Source organism: Aythya marila (genome assembly GCF_965140915.1).
Source record: "Aythya marila genome assembly, chromosome: Z".
NCBI classification, from domain to species: domain Eukaryota; kingdom Metazoa; phylum Chordata; class Aves; order Anseriformes; family Anatidae; genus Aythya; species Aythya marila.
The window spans coordinates 60,449,726-60,474,451 of NC_139080.1; the positions used below are offsets into that span (position 1 = coordinate 60,449,726).

The window sequence follows — 24,726 nt, forward strand, 5'->3', positions numbered from 1 at the left end:
GGAAACCTTACTGAGGATGAGGCACACTGATGTCTAATACAGCCTTCATTTGTATAATTTGGGCATTCACAGTGGCTTATTCTTGCCTGGGTTTTCTGACATTAAATGAGAATTCACATGCGACATTTTGGACTTTTTGCCCAGAGGGCACTACTAGTGTTTCTCTCTTTTACCTAAAAGTCTGTTTTCATAAAATTCATTGGAACTTAGTATGTTTGAGACTTAGCTGAAATTAGTTTTTTTTTTTTTTTTTAATACATATGTAGAAGAGGAGGGGAAACAGACGCAAACCCATATTCAAACACAGAAGTGACAAGGAACTCTGTAAACCCAAATATTCAGCAGTTAGACATAACAAGAACTGAGGTTAGTTGCTGACCTTAACTTTGTCCTTCATGCCTCCTTGTGGTGATGACGGATTTAGGCATGCGATCCCAACAAAGCCCTGCCACACTGAATGTGCAGAATAGATTTGCTTGTCGATTCATGAAAATCTGTTCACTATTTCTTGTTAACCCCAAAATGTATTATGTGTTATTCTTATACCATAGCATATACCATATGCTTTTACGCTTATCACTTAGGGATACCATAAGGAATTAAGACCTGAAGGCAGGTCTGTAAAAAATAATGTGAACTAGATTGCATTGTAGTGTTATCACAATTTTATACACAGGGAACTGGGATGATAATTAAAGCCAAGAAACAGCTAGAGAGTTAAAACTGACAAGTACTGTTGAAATGCCTGACACTAGAAGGTTTCACCAAACTTCATGTGAGCATTCTGACTTCGTCTACTCATCCTAAACAGAGCAGGTTGATACAATACACTAGCACACAGAGAGGGGCCTGACTGGAGACTTCACTTGCACAGCATCACACAAGAACTCTCTGGCAGGGGCACACAGCAATTCAGTTCTCTGGCAGAGCATTTGGCTGTCTTAGCATGACACTATACTTTATTCTGCAGTCTCCAATCTATACCACACATATTTTCCAACTTCTTCAATAAAAGGAAGAGACAACAATCTTATTGCAGCTCCTATGTGTCCTCAGAAAACAATGTATCCTTTTCAACAGAGAAAAAAAGAATATGCAATTACATATTTAAAATGTATTGTGCAATGTACGGAAAATAACCAGGCAACTAACAATTCAGAATTTTCCTTATCAGGGACAATTTGATCTTAATAAGTACTTGCAACCTTGATATTAAATATCTTGGATGCAGGGTGGCAGGGCTTTGTTGGGATTGCATGCCTAAATAGCATGGTTTCTGTTGGAAGGGACATTCAATACCATTTAGTTTCAACCTCACTGCCTCCCACCAGACCAGGTTGCTCAAAGTCCTGCCAAACTTGGCCTTGTACACTTATAGAGACGGGGCACCCACAGCTTCTCAGGGCAGCCTGCTCCAGTGCCTCACCATCCATATAGTAAAGAAGTTCCTTCTAATGTCTAATATATTTTAATCTTTCTGTTTAAAGATATTACCCCTTGTCCTATCACTACACCCCCTGACAAAGAGTCCCTCTCCTGCTGTCCTGTAGACCCCCTTTAGGTACTGGAAGGCTGCAATGAGGTCTCCCCATAGCCTCCTCTTCTCCAGACTGAACAACCCCAAGTCCCTCAGCCTCTTTTCATAGGAGAGCAACTCCAGCCCTCTGATCATTTTCATGGCCCTCCTCTGGACTCACTCTCATAGGTCTATGTCCTTGTGCTGGGCGCCCCAGGGCTGAACACAGGGTTCCAGGGGGGTTCTCACGAGAGCAGAGCAGAGGGGGACAATCACCTCCCTCACCCTGCTGGCCACACTGCTTCTGGTGCAGCCCAGAAATCCAAGTGCACATTGCTGGCTTAAGTCAAGCAGCCCCAACAGAACCCCTCAGCACTCCCAGGTCCTTCTTCTCAGGGCTGTTCTCAATCCATTCTCTGCCCAGCCTGTGTTTGTGCTTGGGATTGCCCTGGCCCAGGTGCAGGGCCTTGCACTTGGTCTTGTTGAACCTCATGAGGTTCTTACAAGCCCACCTCTCAGGCCTGTCCAGGTCCCTCTGGATGGCATCCCTTCCCTCTATCATGATGGCTGCATCACCCATCTTGGTGCCATCAGCAAGCTTACTGAGGGTGCACTATATCCCACTGTACACATCTCCAACAAAGATGTTAAACAGCACTGGTCCCAACACTGATTCCCAAGGAGCACCACTCTTACTGATCTCCACTTGGACATCAAGTTATTGACTACTACTCCTGGAGTGCAACCATCCAGCCAATTCATTAACCAGTGAGTGGTCTATCCATCAGAGCCATATCTCTCCAACTTAGAGACAAGGCTGTCATGTGGGACAGAGTCAAATGCTTTGCACAAATATCTTTCTTAAGTTACAGTCTTTTTATGATTTGCAAAACTATAAAAAATCATAAAATATCATCAGTGGGACTCATAAAAATGTGTAATGCTCTGTTTCTCCTTGTTGAGATATAACATGACACAAAATCCCTGGATTCCAGAGGAGTACCCTCTACTGGGCATGCACGCCTTTTTCCCAGTCCCCCCTCCTTCCTGTTACCAGCTCAAATTGGCTCCTGATTCTTGTCTCCTATCATTTTCTGTCCTGTTCTCCTCCAGACCTGGAAAACCTCCCTCCCCTTTTCCAGTTCCTTCAAACTGTTGCCTTCTATTTCATAGCTATAACCCTTCTCCTTTGTTTTGATTTTACCCTCTTCTTTACATTTCCAGTGTCCATTTTCTACTCTGCTTCCCTCATTTGTTTGCATGCCTTCTTGCTTAACTTCCCATTTTAATTTCTTTGCTCCTTCCTCTTCAGTCCAGATGATTTCCTTCCTTCCAGCTTGCCATGATCCGAAATGCTGGGTGGAGAGTGCACTGTATGGGAAAGATTTTCTTCTCTGATTCCTGCCACTGAGCAAATGGTTGGTTACCTTCCAGCTGCCTTTAGCATCTGAGAACCCCTGAAGCCTTGTGACACAAAATGTTCCCTCTCTGAAGACAATTTATATTGAAGAGCTGGGAAGGGATACACAATACCCACTACATGCCAAATATTCCATTATTTTAGCTGCCAGTAAGTCTTGTATGAATAGACACAAACAGTTTTTTTCAAGTTTATAATTTAACCAGATGTAGATGAATTTGTACAGTGAGAACAATTATACCAGTATGACCCTGCCTTCAAACTTCACGTTTCATGTCAAAGACATGACAGCTACTCACTGAAATTGTTTTAGCAATGGCTAACATAGTAATGAATGGTTAACATAGTAAACAAATTATTTTAGTAATGGTTAACACACACAAATAACCTAATTTAATTCTTTTAGACCGCTGAACTGAAGGGGGAATCTTATCAATGTGTATAAAAACCTGAGGGGTGGATGCAAAGAGGATGGAGCCAGGCTCTTTTCAGTGATGCCCAGTGCCAGGACAAGAGGCAAGGAGCACAAACTGGAACACAGGAGGCTCTTTCTGAACATAAGGAAGATCTTCTTTAGTTTGTGGCTGCCCGAGCAGCAGAGTGTTGCCTAGAGGGCTTATGGAGATATCCTCCTTGGAGGTCTTCAGAAGCACTCTGGATGTGGTCTTGAGCAACCTGCTTTGGGTGACCCTGCTTCAGCTGGAGTGTTAGACAAGATGGCCTCCAGAGGTCCCTTCCAACCTCAACCATTCTGTTACTCTGTGAGAACTGCTTGAAGAAAAATGGTTTAGAAGGTAAACCTGAAATGTGCATCTCCTCTGGAAAAATTCATTGCAAAGTTTTGGAGAAATTGTAATAAAATGAGAACAAACTTACTTACTGGAAGAGTGTCAAAGGCATTGTTATGAACTTTTTTATGAACTTTTTTTATGAACTGTTATGAACTACACTTATCACCTATGACCAGGAAATTATTCTTGATAGTATTAAATATTATGTAGAAAACTGTATTTACTATGAATCTACCACATTTTTCTTAATATCATTTCTTAATATCATCTCTTATAATATCATTTTCTTAATATCATTTTTCTTAATATATTTTCTTAATATATTATAAAATATTAATATATTTTCTTAATATATAATATTTTCTTAATATAAGAAAACACTTATTTTTTCATGGAATATAAGGCTTAGTAAGTTACACTTTTAATTTAGGAATTTAAAAGTGAAAACCATTTTCTTGAAGGATATTACCAACGGTGCTTTACCTTCTCTAGATCTCATTTGAAAGCATTACCAAGTGTTGAATTTTCTAAAAGGAGTAACTGCAGCTTAAAGCTATTAGCGTGCAATGCAACAGCAGTCTGCTTAGGAGATGAATGAGACTATCCTATTGATAAGGTCGCAATTGATCTGTAGCAGACTTTTTAAAATTAGTAAAATGTTGCAGCACTTTAGAAAGTGTCACCAACAGCTCTTCTCCATGAAAAATGCTCCAACCTGTAGGAAAACTGTAATTTATTAAACAAAAAATTTACCTCAGAGTGATAGAGTATCACCTGTGCCTTATTTCTTTCAAACCCATCCTTTCAATTGAAAGTGAGCATATTTTTCTGGAGGTAAACTCCTAAGTTCCCTCTCCACCTATTCCTACGAAGACACTTTTCAGGAGTCATATGAACTGCTTCAAAGTCAACATTTACACCAGTGAATCTTTGATATATTTGTTTTAACTACACTGAGAAAAATGGTATTCCAAAAAATAAAAGCAATAGCAGCCAACTTTAATTTCATCAGAATAAAAATGTATATAGGAATGCTTAGAAGGCATGTGCTTCCAATGCCTTCCAGTCTTTCACCACATAGGATAGAGAGGTGAAAATGAAAAGGACATGATCTCCTGGAACTAAAAACAAAATGAAACAAAAAAGTGGATGCTCATCCTCTGTGACTTTCAAATAAAGGCTGCTCCAATGAGTTGCAAAGCACCCTTATCCTCCATTGTATTTCATTGTGCTCAGGCCCTGGTAGGATCTGAAGTGTTGAGAGCAATATGGTAACGATGTTCACATAGACACTGTGAAAAACGATCATTTAAGAAAGAAAAAAGCATAAAGGAGTGGAACACTTCAGTCTTTTAATGCAAATCGAGCTAACTTTTTTTCATAGACCTTAGAAAGAATTTTTCCCAAACACCATAGCTCCAGTTAAGCTGGTGCTTTTCAAGTTTCCTTTAAGAATATGTTTCTGAACACCAAAGAAGGATGAAAATGCCAATGACCAAGGTCATACAAGGACACAGTTTCTGATTGAACTCAGCCACTAACAGTGAATAAACTCTACTTTGACACATTAGACATAAAAGCTGTGGTGTGAAGCATGTATTCAGCAATAATAAAGTATTAACTATTTGCTATACTTGAAACAGACTTTTATTAATCCTGTGACTTTTCATTTCTCCTTTCAAGTTATTTAACAACTAATCTTAACTCAGTTAGTAACAGATGCTTAAGTGTTGCCAGTGTAAGCTCAGGAAAAGCTGAGAGATGAGCCAAAATAAGAACTGTTCATGCAAAAGAGGAATAATTCAACAGGAAATAAAACAGAGCTGGACAAGTATCTTGCTTAAAAGCTGATATTGATATTAAAATTACTGTTTTCATGATACCTGATGCCTGGATAAGTAACAGCTCTAACTTCTAACAATGAAAAAACTCATCCACACAGCTTGGGAGGGGGAGAAGGGGGGCAATTTCCACAGTTTTATGTGTATGTTTAGAGTATACTTTCATCTAAAAGCTAGAAGAATTTAAGACACTAGGTAAAAGGTCAGATTGTACTGCTGTTGGCAGAAGTGAATGCCGTAAAACTAAGACTGTAATTTTGAACCATTTTCCTGTTAGTGCAATGTAACAACAAGGGTAAGTTGATAAAACACAATAAAAAAGTCATGAAATGGTAATTTCACTAACACTACCATTTACACAGCTACAGTGCATGCTTTAAATATTTTGTTATGTACTTTCAAAAGAGTAAGCAGTGACATATTTACTTTTTATTATAAACATAAAATGCATATGCAACAGAAAAGTATGACAAAAGTACTTGAATAAGCAACAGGACCTTGCTAAGACTACAGTACAGCACTTACTTTCTAATGTCACAACTTTTCAGAAAAATGCTTGTCGTGGTTCCGCTCAAGTGGGCAGCCGAGCTCCACCACAGCCGCTCTCTCACTCCCCCTCCTCAAAGAGGAATGGGGAGAAAATATGTGAAAAGGGCTCAAGGGTTGAGACAAGGATGAGAAAATCACTCAGTAATTATTGTAATGGGCAAAACAGACTCGGCATAAGGAGATAGTAAGATTTATTGCCTATTACTAACAAGCGAGAGAAGTGAGAAAACAAAGGAAAAAAAACACAAAAGCACCTTCCCCCCCATCCACCCTCTTCCACCTCCTCCCCCCGAGCGGCGCAGGGGAACGGGGGAATGAGGGTTATGGTCAGCCTACAGCACTTCTCTGCCGCTCCTTCTCGGTCACTCTCGTCCCCTGTGCTGTGGGGTGCCACCCACGGGATGCAGTCCTTGATGAACTGATCCGGCGTGGGCTTCCCACAGACAGTAGCTCTTCCAGAACTGCTCCAGATATGGGTCTGTACCACGGGGTCCATCCCTCAGGAGCAAACTGCTCCAACCTGGCTCCCCTATGGGCAGCAGCTCCTGCCAGGTCACCTGCTCCTGCGTGGGCTCCTCTCCATGGGCTACAGGTCCGGCCCGGAATCTGCTCCGGCAGGGGTCTTCCACAGGCGGCAGCCTCCGTCGGTGCAGGGCCACCTGCTCCACCGTGGTACTCCATGGGCTGCAGGGGGACATCCTGCTTCACCATGGTCCTCACCACAGGCCGCAGGGGACTTCTGCTACGGCACCTGGAGCACCTCTCCCCCTCCCTCTACACTGACCTTGGCACCTGCAGGCTGTTTCTCACTCCCGGCTGCTGTGTGGCGCAGCGTTTTTTTCCCTGTCTTAAATATGCTCTCACAGAGGCGCAAAACAACATCACTTATTGGCTCAGATCTGGAAAACAATGGGGCCCTTCCCAAACATGGGGCAGCTTCTAGATCTTTCTCTCAGAAACCACCCCTATGGCTCCCTGCTACCAAAACCTTGCCACGTAAACCCACTAAAATGCTACAGTTCGACTGCTGACAGCTTGGGATTAGAATGCATCTTCCTTTATAGACAAATTCCTTCCTTTTCATCTCCCTTTAAAGCAAGCAATCCTAGTTCTTCCTAGATGCAGGATATATTGGCCTATTGGTCTAGAGATAGTTATAAAATTATGTACTTTGGGCTCTGAAATTATCACATTCCAATAGCATTGTAGCCTTTTACTTCAGAACAATAAAAATGAACAACTCAAGAACACTTCACATACAAGTATGTATTTTGGATGCATTTTCTATGCAATTCATTCTAGCAATATTCTCTGTTGGGTCTCTTCTCACAGTCAAGAAGCAATGTAACTGGGTCTTCAAAGTGACATAACAATTGCTAAAACCAACATAGGTTTCTCAAAGTCAATTTAAAATCTTTAAAGTTCCATTACAATTTAATAGGAAAGAGAAAAGATCATCCTACCGACATACAAAATGTAGAGGAGCTCTGTAGCACACAGAGAGGAAAGCAACACCAGCCAGGTGGACACTGTGACTACAAAAGCAGCAAGGTTTTACGGAGTCAGCACTCAGAACTTAGTTAGGAAACCTGCACAGTGAACACATTATTTATCCCACCACCCACCACCATCCCATCACATCTTGGTAATCTGGGTGAATTCTGATTTACACAAGTACTTTTGCTCCGCAGAGAAATATCAATAAGATTGTGAGCTACTTCTGGTGGGATTTCATACAGAGTTCTTCAAGGATGCATGATGTCAGACTTACATCTCAGTAAGACACACAGGATGCACAGATATGTCTATATAGACATATATGTCTATATATGTCTATATATACGTATATATATATATGTCTATATATATATGTCTATATAGACATATATGTCTATATATGTCTATATGTACGTATATATATATATATATATACGTACATATAGACATATATAGACATATATCTCTGCTGTATGCCACTTTCACCAGGCTGAGAAGTCTCTGCTTCCTCAAAATATTCCTCACTGGATGAAAGCAAGTTGTCTAAGCACATGACGCAGGAACATGCAAGACTCTTGAGGACGCAGAATAATTCTCATTAGGAAAACCATGCATCTGCACCTTGCCTAGAGGGATCATGGTTTATGACTATTTGACACAGTTCAACTACTAACAAACGAAAGCTTTTCTGAAACTGTATGAAACTGTATGGTTCATGAATTTTCTGAAACTGTATGGTTCATGAATTGTCACTGTTATCTCAACTTTTTGTGCCTTTACAAATGTACATGATGTTAATAAAAGGTCATAAATTAAGTCTGCTGAAAAATTGTTGCAGTAGTTTTAAACAAATAATACAAATTAAATAATTGTAAAAGTCAGGAAAAAGCTGCAAATTTTCCTAAAAGATATTAAAAGTAAATCATTCTACTTAACAGAAATGCATAGCACAGATAAAGCCTCTGAAGACAAGGCTTTCTTCAGGCATCAAAATCTCTCTTTAAAGGCTATGTACCAGTAAACAAAGTAACAAAAAAAAAGGGTGGGGGTGGGGGTGGAGAAGGAGTGGTTAGCTGCAGTTTTTCTTTATTTTCTTGCACCTAGATGACAGAATATCTACATAATTGTTTACCATATAGTGTGGGATTGCTTTGCTCCTTATCTGTTCATTCCTGAAAGCCTAGTAACCTGACCTGAAAGACCTCAATTTACATAAAAAGAAGGCACTACTGTTTTTACACAGGTACCCCAGTCTCAACTGTGCAGACAGAAGTTTTAAAACTCATAATCTCTTCTTAGGTGGATTTGGTCAGGGATGACTGCCTAATTGGGGGAAACACATGAAAGCACCTCACAATCCAATTAGCACTTCAGTGCAATTAAATAGCTTTGCTATTCTGTAGAGACATGGCTTTGATCTTGCACTGAAAAGTGTCCTTACTTAAAGCTGCTGTTTTGATTTTTTTTCTCACTAATTAGTGCTAATTGTAAAGCCATTCCTGACATGCTATAAACAGAGTATTTTGCTGTATTTGACACAATGACCTTAAATCAGTGTTCTCTTTTGTCTGTATTGTATGGGTTTGTTACTGGCCTGGCTGCTTTGCTGCTTATTAAATACACAGTATGTAAAACATGTTAAAGTCAGATGAAACAAATTGCTCAGGCTTAAGAGCTTGTGTGGATACCTTCATCAGTGTTTTTAAAAATTTGATTCCAAAGAAATAAATGAAAGAACATACAATAATATTAGATTACAATTGCGTTACACAGCTCTTTCAGATTTCTTTTCCTTTTTTTTTCTTCACCCTGAACAGGAAAGGATTAATTCTGGATTATGTCCATTTTTTTTTAATGTTCAGATTTTATTTTTTTTCAGTCTGCATCCATAAGATGAACAATTAATTGAAGAGATCATTCTTGTTCCAGTTGTATTGGCCAGTCTTTTCTCTAAGCTACACTTCTTTTACCTGAGAATTTACTAGCTGCCCCCATTTACAAAATGTTGTTTACATCAGCTCTGCCAGAAGCTTTCCTGAAGGTATATGTTCCTTATGTCTTGGGTTATACTCTTAAAATCTTAAACATGAGTTTAGAGTTAAAACCACAGTAGCAGTGAGAGCCAGTTGCAAGGAATATTGAATTTTAAAATGCTTCATAAGGTAAAAAATTATTTAATGAAGGGAATAAACTGAATGTTGTACACTACAACAACAGAACAGCTACAAAACTGTATGGTTGGTATATAGCAATGCCCTTACACAGTAGGTATCATAGAATCATAGAATAACAGAACCACAGAATGGCTTGGGTTGGAAGGGACCACAAAGGTCATCCAACTGCAGCCCCCCATGATGCCACCAGATCAGGTTGGCCAAGGCCCCATCCGGCCTGGGCTTGAACACCTCCAGGGATGGGGCATCCACAGCTCATACTAATGTGCATTTTGATCTCATGCTTAATCCCAATAACACAAGAACACAAACTATTTTAGGCACTAATATTTCACTTTATAGGAAAAATGTCCTATTAATATTTCTTGTTTCATTTTAAGAAATCTCTTTAAAGACATAAAACCTTTTAAAAACCATTACATTTCTGAATACCAACTGCAGCAAAAGAATTATATTGAAGAATTAAGATACCTATAGACTCAGAAAAGCCTCTCTGCTTATATTATAGCTGTAATGTTTAGATTACAAGATTCATAAGATATAATTATTTCTAACTAGAAATGAGCCATGCTTTCAGGCAAACAAATCACCTTTCAGAAAACACAGTGTCACCCATCCTAAGAGAATTTGGGAATGTCAGTGATTTTGGCTGGGATTTTTGTTTGCATTAAGTTGTCAGAAAAGCATTGGTTATTTGTGCTGCTGCTTTTTCTTTTCCTTGTCCCTATTAATTCCATAGATCAAGAAGTCACCAACACACAGAAACAACAGCTTCAAAGTCCTCATTCATCTGAGTCAGATCAAGAATTTGAAACAAAAGTCACATTCTCAGATAATAACTACTACCTACAGAAAACATTTAACCTTTTGTCCTCATTTATTTCTAGTTGGACCTGATTTATTTTGTATAAAATGCTTACACACTTGTAGTGTTTATAGTTAGTTTTGAAAAATAGTGACACATCATTAGAAGGGAGTGAGAAACTTAGCTTTTGAGTAATATCAAGCAGAAGCTTTTAATACAAATATATGAGGAATAATTAGCCAAAAAAAAAAAAAAGGAATAGCATAAAACAAATGTCATACTTATTTTCTTTTATTCCAGCCATCCCAAAGTACTCTATTTGTATTTTCTGGGTTTGGAGTTGGAAAAAATACCAGTCTGTTCACCCATACATACCCAGATTGTGTAAAAGGAGAGAAGGATTGTGGGCCCCAGCAGCCATTACATTACTCTTCTCAGTTCTATACTTCAACAACAGATCTTTGGCCCATATTTTTATTGTCCCCGAGACAAACTTCATGCTGCTGTGTGCTATTCTACTGAATTTTCCAGTTTTGAATCCAAACTTGCACCCAGAATTGAAGAGTTGAGCTGAGTCCAAAATGGCTGAATCTAGCTTGTCACTTTGAAATGGCAGTGAGCCACACTCAGCTTTGTGCCACTGGAACAGAACCAGAGGTGGACACACCTCAAAGCAAACCAGGTATCTTTAATGCCCTTCCCATTAAATAATTTTATGTGGATTAAAAAGATTAGCTTTTTAGTAACATAGGTAGTTTTACAAACCTAAGGCAATTGGATTGATCTTTTAGTGATCTGTTATCAGGGCTGGAAAAAATATGGTATCTGCTAGATTTTAAGAAAATTATTTATGTAATCTTGGGAAGCATGTATTCTATTTACAAACTTTGAACCAGCTACTAAACAATCAGCTAAACATTTACCCTTAAAAAAAAAAAAGAAAAAAGCAGATCATATTAAGGCCTAATCCTGCACTTTCTGACGTCAATGAGACTCTTACCATTGGCCTCGCTGGGAAAAGAAGAGGGCCATTAAAATATAATTTTACTTTTAGTCAGTCTTAATTATACAATGATGGCATGATTCATTCAATTGTTCAATTCATAACATTTTAGCATTTATAAACATGATTAAAACAGCTTTGAAATAATAATTAAATTTTAGGGGCATCTTTTAAAATAGCATTTTCCTATTAACTCTAGTAGCAGGCATTAGAAATAAACCTAAATGGCACACATACAGTTTGGAAGCAAAAGGTGCGTCACTGCTAATGACATTGATATGTTGTATCATATGTTGTTCTGCAAAATCAAATACTTTGATAGAATACTGATTAGGCTGTCAGATTTTCCTCTGCTTTAGTAGCAGTGCATTCCATCCCATTATCTGTTTTTCTTTTCCTTTTTCCTTTTCCCTTTTTCCCTTGCCTTGCCTTGCCATCCCTTCCTTCCCATTCTTTTTTTGTAACAAACTCATAAATGGTTGATAGCAAGACTAAGGCCAAATTCTAGCATTAGAAATTCCTTGCATCGAAGAAGGATGCTGTCTCCTTTTCCCATGTTCCTACCCATTCAAAGCCTCTACAGCACATAACCCTTGATGATTATGGCACAGCACAGGACAATGAAGTCCCTACTGGGACCTACTGAGGGGTCCTGTGAAGGAATGGTTAAATCAGCTGAACAGCCAATTTTGTCACAGAATTGATAGGTACTAACGGAAGATCAGAACTAATTGACAAAATATTGTGAAATGTTTTCTGCTGCTAACAGCTGCATCTGATAGAATATTAATTCCATCATAGTATCTGTATCCTAGAAGACAATAGAGAAGTCACGGACTGCCCAGCAGTGATAATATGAGGCACATTCCATGTGGTGGCCGGAAACAAACAAACAAACAAAAAACAGTAAGCTGACTTATAAAGTCTTTGAATAGCCTCTTCCTGTATTGCACCATAACTTTCCAAAATGTAAAAACTTCAATTTAAGTCCCCCAAACCAGACCTGTCTGGATGCTGAGCAGGATAAAACCCAGAGTGCAGGTTGCCAGTTCTTCCAGTTTCCAAAACTGATGATCAGATAAGCTTATGGCTCCATAAAGAATCCAGTATGTAGTGCAAAGATGAAGCTTTTATCTGTGAAAGTAACCATCTGTGCAAGCCAGTCACCTATCCTACCTATGTTGATAGTGCATTCAAACAACTCTAAAATGTAAAATCCTCCTATTTCCCTCATACCATGCACCGGAAGAATGAAGCACGCACAGTGAGGCAGCCAGCCCAGCCTGTGAAAGATGGGAATGGTGCAGGAGGAAGGGACATTCAGTGTCACCTCTTTCCATCAGCCACTGGCAACGGGGTGAGCACTCCCTGAACACTGAACAGAGTGTTTTCACAAATATTTCAAGGTAAAACACAGGAGGTTGTTTACTATGTCTTTACTTCAAAAGCAGAAGAAAAATAGGTGAAAAGTGATTTGCGGAATTTAAATATGCACACAAGGAAGGAAAGAAAAGTTCCTAAACAAACATCAGATTATGTATTTTTGTCAGGAAGAAAAGGGAAACTAAGGGAAAGATTACCATCTATTATTAAGTTCTGATGTCCTGGCAAGTGCAGTACTACTTCACAACTAAAGGCTGGACATGCTTCAAGAGCACGTAAATACACTGCCAGGTTTTACCTTCCAATTTCCTAATGAAAAACAACTTCATAGATAAACATAAATGTTGTTTAAACTGGACTAGGGGGAACTTTTGGATAACTAAAAAATGTTCTGCATTACCTTATCAATATTCACAATAGAAAAATATGATGGAAACATGAAGGAATAAAGAAGCTCTCGGCTTTCCTCATATGGGAATTATATTTACTCAAAACCAACAGAAAATCTTTTAGAAGGCAAATAAGAGTTTAAAATCTGTTTTGCCATGGTTGAAGTCTTAACTATTTGGTATTCATTCATGTTTTAGTTCTTGTGGCAATAAGTAGGCAATGAACTGTGAATGCTGACCTAGCTGCAGATGAAAGAATTTAAGCATGTTTGGACTGTTAGCATGAAACATGTTTTGATAAGCCTTTTAATTTTCTTATGCATTCCATGCATTCACATTACTTTTATTTAACCAATAGCACCAAAAATGAAATGCTGCTTTTGCACATTTAAATTGTATTTCTAGTTTCTAGGCAAATGTTGCCTGATACAAATCATATACATGCCATTAAAAATTTAGAAAATATGACACTTGCTGTGTTCTAGCAAAAAATAAAATAAAATAAAAATAAAAATACAATAATAATAATAAAAAAAAAAACAAAACACCTACTCAGTATGTTCTTGCTAAGTCATATACTTGTTTAATGAACTTCTGGTGATATAGAATACTGCCTTGATTAACAAAAGAATGACTATGCAAATAGGCTTGTCCCACACCTTTAGGTCACTCATAGTTGCATGTACATCTGGCTACCAAGCTGCAAATACCTGAACCTCTTCCAAGGAGCAAGGAGCCTTGTCCTCAGCAGGGTTGGAAGATCTTTCGACACCTTTGACAGCCAGCCTGTTGACACATCTTGGCCACACTTTTTCCACCCAGAGCCACATGGTAGAAACCTGATCCTCAGTACTTTCAATCCACATCATGCTAAAGGATGGTAAAAGCTTTATGCTGCTCTACCTCCTCCAACTTTCCAAAGCTTTCAAACAAAGCAGGAGCCAGTACTGCTTTGTCAAAGACCTGCCCTAATTTAAAAGCTATTTATTCATATTTGACACCCTTTGTGAGACTCTGCAGCATGTCACAATAAAACACTCACTTTCATGAGACCCAGCACCCTCAGTCTGTCACACTTTGTGCATTACTCACCCTAACTTCAGAAATACTTACGTGATTATACACCTACACACAAATATATATAACTCTTCCTTCCGTATCACAGAACCTTCCACCCTCAGCATCCCAGATGGGATGCTGTCTCCTTCTGCATGCCAACATGGTAGAGAACTCCTTTTGAACCTCAGGAAGAGCACTCCTACTTTGTTCTGCACCACCATGCTCCATTGCTCTCCTTTTCCTCCTCATATGGCCAAGGCACAGCAGTGTGTCCTGATCTGTGAGCTATAAAGTCCTCTTACCTAGGTCCATTGGCTTTTGTAATCACAAGTACTGTTGTAGATTGTAGAGTGCAATCTACATTTTATTTTCTTATTTTGTTGCATTGACCTATTTCATGTTTGCAGAAAGAGCCTGAGTTCAACAAGAAATTTGTTCTTCCATTCCCTTTCATTTAGACAGGTTCACTCTCTGCTCTACTCCTAAACCCATGTCAGTGTGCTCATAAGGTTTGATTCATCGTGTCACAAGGTTTGATTCAGCCTGTCTGTCTGTCACCATTTCATTATAGCCAGAGACTAATACTTCCACACCGTCTCCCAGTCTTCCTGTCTTTTCTCTTGTTCCTTACAGCAGTTCTTTCAACTACTGTTAGGTGCAGGGCCTGTGCATGTGAGAGGTTCCACTCACTCACAGGGGGGCAAGTAATTCAAATGACTTCTCCTGGGAAAAAGAGAGCCATTCCAGAGAGCCATTACCTTGCAAATCCTACCCAGAGAAGAAACATTAAGAGCTCTGCCATGATCTACCAGCTCTTCCTAGCTCTCTCTAGCTACTGGGAGTTGTCCAAGTATGCTGTACTACCATGAGTGGAAAGAAGATTGCCCAATGATGAATTCTCATCCCATACCCGTTATAAGTATTGGGATCCCTGTGAGCTGGCACAGGATACCATCCATGAAGACCATTCCCTCTTTAAAAAGCTCCCACCACATCTATTCATAGGCATGGCTGGGCAAACCTTACTGTTAAACCCTTGCAGCTGAAGGGCTGACCTGCTTCAGAAAGAATGACTGTGAGTCAGTGGATTGTCGGAGCACAAGCTGGGAACTATTAGATTGCCCAGCCTCTCCTCTCTCCATTCCCAAGAAGACTATCTAGTCTTATGGTTCTCATTCTGTTGGTTCAATTGCTCCTTAGTTCATCCTTGTCTCTTTCATTTCAACCTTCCTCTCTGTCAAACCCAGGTTCCCCTTTTTCCATCTTCCAGTTCATATTCTTTGAACCTTTTCCTGTTCCTTTTCCCTTCTCTTCAGCATACTTTTGGCTTCTCAGCTTTTGAAACTGAGCTCTTTTGTCATGATATGAAATTGTCAGCAGAAGCATTATTGCCAGCAAAGAAGAGACAAATGCTCTATCTTCAGTAACAGTGTCCTGTCCTAGCTGAACCCACAGATGCAGTAAGCAGGGAAAACAGGATGAATACTGCCTCCCTGACTTGTTCTGTTCAGATTCATGGTCTGGTCAGCTCAAGGAGCAGCAGGGACTTAACCCTAATACTGATAAAGCTGCAGATGTTTCACTGTTGCAAATTCTACAAGCTTGCATGAACTGCAATGCTCCAAAGATTTATAAATTGGATTAAATGACTGGTTGTTCCGTAGGAAGGCTTCTCATATGAAGATCATGTTCTTCTAAATGTCAAGACCCTCCTCCAAAGTCTGCAAGTACCACAGCATTTCTAGCAAAAAGGTCTATAAAATATTTAGCATGGGAAGAGCACCATTTTCTTCTTTTACTGTTTTGCAGAATAATTAACCACTTTGACCAACACAAAAGGGTTAGTCTGAGATGAATGCTAAACATGGCAAAATTTCAACCCTCCAGCTAATGCTTGGCAAAATATTACATGAAGCAATTGTTTTATGAATACTGAGATATTGTAGTAAAAAGAGAACACCATCAACATCAACATCCCCACCTATAAAGAAACATCTGATTTTTCTAAGTGTAAAAAAACTTAATGAACAACATGATAATGATAATCAATCTTTCGTTTAGTTTTTATTTTTACTTTTTTTTTTTTTTTAATTCTGTTGTTTCGTGTAGATCAAAGTGTAAATGTTGGCCTTGTACTATCTTACAACAGGGTCTTAGTTCATGATGGGGACTTGTTAGAAGTAACTAAAAACTGAATGAAAATAATAAGGATTAATGCGTGCTGTACTCGAACTTCCTTTTGGGTATGAATTGCAAAGAAATGCATTATCTGAAGCTTCTCTTTCAGATTCAAAATACTCACTGTTAATAAAACTTCAAGGCCTGATACCAGGTTCATTTATTTTCCCATGACAAGTGCCAGAAAGAATATTTATGGGAGACATTTCAGATCTTAGATATCTTTCCTGCTGCTTGCTTTTCCTTTTTAAACAACAGAAGCTTAACTGAGCAGTTCCTTAAAAAATGTGAAGAATGAAAGTGAAATGTAATACAAAACAGTACTGTTGCATCTTTTGATGGTTGGCTGTGGACCACGTCAAGAATGTGGTCCAAAAAATCCATTTTGTAAATCTTAACCTCTTTGATACTCAAACTCATGTAAGACATCAACATTTAGAGAAACAAGAAAGTAATGATGTGGTTAGCGCACAAATTTGTGTGGATTTCCTTCAATGCATAACAACTGCAGAATCATTACTTATAATGTTCATTTTAGTATCAGGTAAGAGGGCAAGAAAGCAAGTCTGTGCAGATTCTGCAATGACTGGCATAGTATAAAGCTGTGCTGTAGTTTGACACATTCTCTACAGCTCGTTTGGCAAGCAAAAAGGAGACATTTTTCAGGTATCCACTTTTTCAGTTTGAAGGTTTTGCATGATATGGAATATAAACTAGCACTCATACATCCTTTTAAATTTTACATATTTCTGAATTAGAGTCTTCTTAAAGCAGAATATGATGACAACAGTAAATTGTGTGTCATTTGATATCTATGTGAGAGACAGTAATGCAAAGATCTTACAGAAAAGGTACCATTAGTTAAACAGCAATCTTGTCCTCTATGCTGTTGTAAATGGATGTTTGATTTTACAGCTCTGTAGCTCTTGGTTCACATTTAAACATCAGAAACATTGCTCTGAACTCTTAACTTGTTCTGAAAAAAATAAGCATATAGTAAAAGAAATTCAGAAAAAGATTTTCTGTATGCTGAGTATTTCTACAACTACAAATCTGAAATTACTAGGTTCCACCCCTCTCATATTATTCCAAATTTTTAGCCAACTGATGGACCCTGAAGAAAACATTTCTGTAAGCTGATCTTAATTACCATATGTACTGATTATAATGTCATTCAGAAATAGACCACAATCCATCTTCCTATCATATTTAATGGATTTCTAGAAAACAGCCTAGAAGTACAGAGCAGCTGATGAATTGCACCAATGCCTTGCACAGCCTTTCCAGTTAAGGTGCTGTCATATTTCTGTTATAAAATACTTTCGCTTCCTACCTACATCAGGCATAAATGATTAGATGTCTAATCTGTGAATGTTAGCGTTTAAATGGTAAGCATGTACATACACAGCATTTAGTTCACCATGAGATTTAGTAACAAACAGTATCAATATTAGGATGAATTAAAAAACAAACAACCAAACAAAAAACAAACGAACAACTGCAAGTTCCTGACCTGAACATTCAAGTTGTCAGCCACAATTTCTCATATGAGCGCGTATTTTTCAAGAACTACCTTCATCTATGATGCTGATATTCTTCAGACTAACCAAACATCCTCCCAGTTGCATAACACATTTTCTGCATGTTTTTGATATAAGGAGATCAATGCATGCAAATACAGGACTGAAACTAAGCTGTACTGAGGCTCCACACCTAAAGGGAAAATCTGCAGAAACCACTGTATGCCTAAGTAGAATCATTGCAATTCCCATTCTTGCTAAACCATCTGACAAGTTTATAACATTTTGGGACACAGGCATCTCCCAGAATTACTGGGCCTGTACATATCTACCTCATTTGTAAGCATATTTATGGGAAAGTTTACAAAAAAATCCAATAATTTATAACATTGACTTTTAGTGAGAAAGATTCAAAAGGGAGACAAATTGAAATAATCCAAGCAAAAACCCTACTGTTATAGCCTTTTATCTATGACTTAGCCTCAGGATACATACTTCAGAATTTGTCTTGTATTCTGTACTTTATATATTATGGGCTTAAATTAACCGAGCTTCCTGTATTTGAAACTCAAATATTGGCTATTACACAGCAAAATTAATCAGACAACAAAAAGGTTCTGGTAACATTTCTGGCTCACTTGGCCCACTTAGCACATATCTCCTGCAAAACAGGTTACATATACAGCAGTTACAATCATATGAAAATGTTGCATTTTCATTAAAACCAGAGTTAATTCTGTAGAGAATAAGCTGCTGGAAAAACAAAACAAAACAAAAAAAAACTAGGATGTTAATATATTAAAAAAATAAAGTAATATGTCTACTCAAGTTTCACTCCAAATCCAATCCAGATTGTTCTGTCACAGAAATAATCCCAGTCAAAACAGATAAATGCTAAACACAGGTAAATTAATTTTAGATATTGCGTCAGATATTAAAGATCATACAACTAATGTTAGCTTTTTGTGCGACAATAAATAACAGTTTATGATGAGTTATAACTTGTTTCTTCCCACATCTCGCTTCCTCCTCCATCCTAGAAGCATAATCAACCATGGAACTAGAACAAATTAACTTTATTACAGAACCAGAACAAATTAACATGAGTAATACTATAACAAACTATATCATTATGCCAGACATACAAACCAATTTCTTCTCAGGTAGTTTTTCAAATGCCTGGTTTCATTTTAGCCACAAGGACAACTTCAAATCAAAAGTGTCAGCAAGGAAATGACAAAAAATAAGCAAACAAAACAACAACAACAACAACAAAAAACACTGCACCCCAGATTCACATGAAACTACGTCTATCCCTGTGAAACATATTTTCCACAAATTCTTGCAACAGAATAAAGATGACTAAAAAACTTCAGTGGCCAAACTGATTGAAAAAAAAGATGTCTTGGTCTTGTGATCTAATTCCTGTTTTTGAAAGAATCCTACACACTTTTATATCTGACATGTGAGGATGTTTAGAGATGATGAGCTGTTTGGTTTTGGCATCAGGCTGTTCTGGTGTGTTGCCAAGTGTCCCAAAAGAAACAAAAAATCCAGTATAATAGATGGTGTAGCTATTCTTGGGTTACCCTGGAGAACAGTTAGACTTCTCTGAAGTCCTGTCATTCCTTGGTATGTTAGAGACTGTCTTAGGAAGCATCTCAACTTGGCCCTTGGAGCTTGTTCTCCCTTTACATTATAAACTAAATGTCAATGTGGCAAAGAGCTTAACATATTATTTTTTATCTACATAATATAATCTTTCCAGGTTTTGGTGTTTAAAATTTTTGATTCATTTCCAAAAAGTAGTCTGAGAGCAATGTTAAAGTGCAGTTATTTCTGCAGTTTTTAAGGTATAAAAAGCTAAATATCACATGTGCATACTGCAGGCATACTTTCATGAAGTAAAATGAACCTGAGCAAATGAACCTGAGCAAAATGAACTGCTAGCAAAATGCTCAGCCTAGTAAAGTATGAACTGCCTGTATTATGACAACAACACTGACAACAACAGTATTGGCAGTACATATAAAGTTAATGATAGAAGATGGACAAATATATAATCATTGCAACATAAAACTACTTACAAGATTTAAAGATTTAGTTACAAAATTACAAGAAGCTACTTGCATATTCACTCCCATATAAGGAACAATGAGGATGCTCACTACAACCTGTATATTTGTTTTAAAAATAGTTAGCTCTTTTCTTGTAGGCTTGAGAAGTCTGATTAACTTGTTTCCAGTGTAGGCTGAATGAAGCAAACCCTTCTGCATCTCCTGAGTTTCTCATTTCCTATGAATTGTTATGAGAGAGTTGACTAGACATTTTCCCCCTTTCTTTCTCACAGACAAATTCTTTAGATAGATGCCTTTTGCACTCTCAAGTCCCAAGAAAACTGTATTGAAGTTTGCTGGTGCCAAGCATCTAACTTCTGTGAAGTTAACCTGTGTATTGTACTGCACTGGTATGCTGCTTATTTAAGCCTCTGTCTTGCTTCCCAGCTCTTTTAGTAGCTTCTCTTAATCTTTCCCCCAGCAAAAAACGAAAAAACAAGCAATATTCAGAAGAATGATTTAGATAGTTCCCAGTATATCCTACAGAAAAAAAAATAAAGAAAATATTGCTCCTATGGAGGAATACAATTACAAGTAGAGACATAAATATATTCTGTTTGTCTCCAAGTGACACACAAACAGAATTTAAAGAATAAACAACCAGTGGGATGTGTTGGGTGCCTTGCTTAAGCATGACAAATACAGGTAAAAAGGCGCATGGAATTTTAGCCAACATAAGAAACTTTGAGTAGAGGTATGTAAGCTTCAACATGCTACAGAAAGACAGCCCTGGGGGGCCTCTGCATGAAGCGTACATCTTTGTATGTGTAAGAGTGAGGATTACCTAGTCCCTACATGTTTTTATTCTACAAATGCTGCTAGACATTTTCTGTAAAGGATGGTGCTATCCCGACAATTTTGCATGGCTGTATTCCAGTTATTATTATCATGTTAATATTTCTGTATATAATTGATATATATATTTATGGAGAATATTCAATAAGTTCTGCATTGAAAACTGTGTCACTTGCTGAAAATAACTCCTCCACCTCAAAAATATTTTATATTTATAACCTGCCATATATTAAAAAAAAATCACTGAAAAAAAATAATCATGGTATTAATCTGATGTGTCCACTATTGAGTTCAAGGCACAGACTTTTATGTTTTGAACTTTGCTTATTCTAGGAACTCTTCTAGGTTCCTTGTACCTCAGATTGTATCATTATTTGAAAACATGCAAGTCAGTAATGGCTCTAGTACACAAAAATGACATGAAAAGTAAATGTCTCTATTACCCACCCTCTGCTTGGATTGTATTTTCTAACAGCAACATTCATACAGTAAAAACAAACAAACAAACAAACAAACCAAAAAAAACGTCTCAGGAAGACAGAGTATTTGGAGGTGAGTACACAACTTCTTCACACACACTTACTAAAATGCCATAAAAATCAAACAAGATCATTAAATTAGTGTCATTCACACCTGACCAGTTAGTAAGACTCCTGTCTGTAGCAAATACATGCACTATTATCAGATAACAGTTATCCTTCCATAGCTATTTCTATTCACAGCAGCCCATATTTCAACATTTTACTGAACAGGGATGTTCTCCAGAACTGTGTCTGCAGTGAATAGAAGTAGGACTGTCAATGCTGTTTTGTGAACATGGGGCATGGAGACATCTAGCCTTAATTTTTTAACTGCTGAATATCATGAAAACAGCTTGTTTTCTTCAGTACCAGATAAATTGATACTTCAGTATAGAACATTCGTTTGTAAGAAAAATGTTTCCTACAATACTAGAAATTGGTCTTTTCCCTTGTTAATTCAACGAACACTTTATACTTGTCTAAATCGTAAGGCAGAAATCTGCTCAAGAATCACTGCATGTCTGGAAAACTGTTCCATTTGTGGAAGTATCCCATCACAATTACCAGACTGCTTATTTGATAAAATCATCATCCTATTTTTCAATTCAATACATGTGTATCCCCTGGAGGCTATGAGATATAAAAGTGATGAAATCGAAACACTGCTGACCAGTTATGTTACAATTCCATTTGCAAGCTTTGCTTAGGTAAAGCCTGAAAGGGGCTTTGCCTTTACCCTAGTAAGTGCTGTGATGGCTGTTTGGGGGAAAAATAAAGACTATCAGTAACAAAATATATAATTTTCAACATATAGTTTTCATACTTGATAACTGTTTTATTTCTTCTCTTCCAGTTTTCATGCAGCTTCCTAAGATTTGCTTATTCGCTTGTTAGTGAGGCTTTTTATTATTCATGAATACAGAACGGAAATATTGCTTTAAAAATACTATGATTTCAACTTATTGCAGACCTCACTCATTGTACGTGAGTTAAGATATGGTATTAAACCATACTGCTACATGTGAAGTAGGTCAGAGTGTTGCCTTGCAGATTGTTCATGATACAGTATTGGTTGAGATAGCACTAGAGTTCTGGTTTTCCTGTCTACAAAAGTTATAGCACAATAATTCAGGGTATGAATTTAGTAATTATACTTTCTGCTTCACTAATTCCTTGACTAGACAATTATCCTGCAACTCAAAGTATGCATAGTCAGTCTTGCAGTCTTGTCCCACACGCAGACAACCTAAAGCATTTGAAGCTCCTTGACTTGGAAAGTACTAGTAATAACAGAGGACATACACTTCATATACTTTCCGTTATGCAAGCTACACATGACATAAATACCCCTAAACATCACATTTCTTTTTTTTTTTTTTTTTTTTTTTTTTTTTTCCTAAGAGAAAGTAGAATACATGGAAAACTGACAGCAGTCAATTTTGGAATCTGTCTTTCCCTCCAGGTAACAGGACTGGGGAGACAGTTAAAAAGCAGAGGAGTAGACTGCATCTTTAAGAATTAATCTGTTTTTTTTTTTAATCCTGTCATATATTTTATATTTCCTCTTCCCTCCCCACTCTGCCTTCCTCTAAACCCCTCTTCCTTCTGCAAAACTTCTCTCAGTTACTGACTTTATTTCCATACAATGCTCAATTCCATTCTGTCTCTGACCTATTCTGATATACCAAGCCAAGCCAATAATTATATTCAGTAGAGAGAGCAAATTGTACCTTATTTTTTTCACTAATACCGTAAGTAGACAGTTATTATGGATCTCAAAACATGCACAATTTGTCCTTCCTACTGGAGAGACTAAAAGAGAAATCCACAAATGGCATTACCCGCATGAAGACAGGATGAGTGGATGCTAAGCATGTAGCACTAGTGGGCAAGAATGAACCACCTGACTAACAAATACACACTGCATGAAGGGAAGCTGCAGAACAAAATGTCCTAATTGGCACAGAACCATGAAATCATGGCAGGGAAGCAATGGATTTTTATGTTGAGGCATAGGGACTTCAGAAGCGTGCTACCACTGAAACAAGATGTAAAGAGCCACAAAAGAAAAAATTGTCAGGGTTCTTCCAATCCCATCACTTAATGCAGCCTTACCTTTCAAGTGTGAAAACCACAATAGCTTACTTTATCATTAATTTTGTTACAATTCTGCAGGAAGCTGAAGAGTTACAGAAAGGAGGAGTCTTGACCTGATAATTAATGCATATCTTTGCAAGAAATAACAGCCATCAGTTTTCAAGACAATAGAGAAGCATTTATGCAGGACGGATGATTGTTTTTTGTGCCTATATAGCGTAGCTGACATCTGGAAAAACAGAAATAATATTTTTTTCAGATACAAAATATCATGGTCTTTCACAATGGAAATTGTCTGCTTCTTAATATCATAGGTTCTAATGCTTCTTACTTCGCTGGATGAGAGGGATTTGATAAGTCCCAAATAATTCTAGTCATCTATGATATCCAAAAGTGAAACTTCAGAAAGCCAATTTCCACAAAACAGAGAAAATAAATCCCTCTCTCTGCTGTTTGTATTTTCCAATCCTATCCTGGTAACTTCTCTCTGACTAATGCATTTGCAAAGCTTCTTATATTAAGCTATGTCCATTTTTCCTTCTGAAATGGTCAGTGTGTAATTTGTAGTCTAAAGCAGACATGCATTTTGTGCATAATTTTTCCCATTTATTTGCTGCCAGAAGCTTGAAGCTTATGTGTGCCTACAGGACGGAAGAGATACCTCCTGGACCTTGACAGCCAGCTAATTATTTCCCAGATTTCTTTCGATAGAGATTTTCCTAATATTCTACATCTTACTATACTAAATTTTTCTTTGTTCATAAATTGAACTAGGAAGCTTTTGGCTCCCTATTTAAACTATTAAAGTAACAGATCAATTTCTGAGCTTTCTCGTTCACATCCCTTTTGCATTCATTTTTTATTTTTGATCTTCATTTTCCTTTTACAATGTCACTCTGAGTACTTACAGTTTATAAGATCAATCCCTACTTTCATAATTACATAACACATACGTTTCATAATTACATAACACATAAGTATATTATATATCCCTACCACAAATGTAGTTATTTTTCCCACCTAACTTAGTTTTACGTAATTTTAGCCTATCCTTTTTTCAATAAGAACAAG

The 24,726-nt window shown here is 37.7% G+C and overlaps 1 protein-coding gene across 1 annotated transcript in view; it reads right to left on the reverse strand.

Moving 5' to 3' along the window:
* Positions 1–24,726, reverse strand: part of FBXL17 (F-box and leucine rich repeat protein 17) — a gene marked incomplete at its 3' end in the record, with an annotated part of 308,301 nt that overhangs the window by 55,396 nt on the left and 228,179 nt on the right. The window lies entirely within an intron of this gene.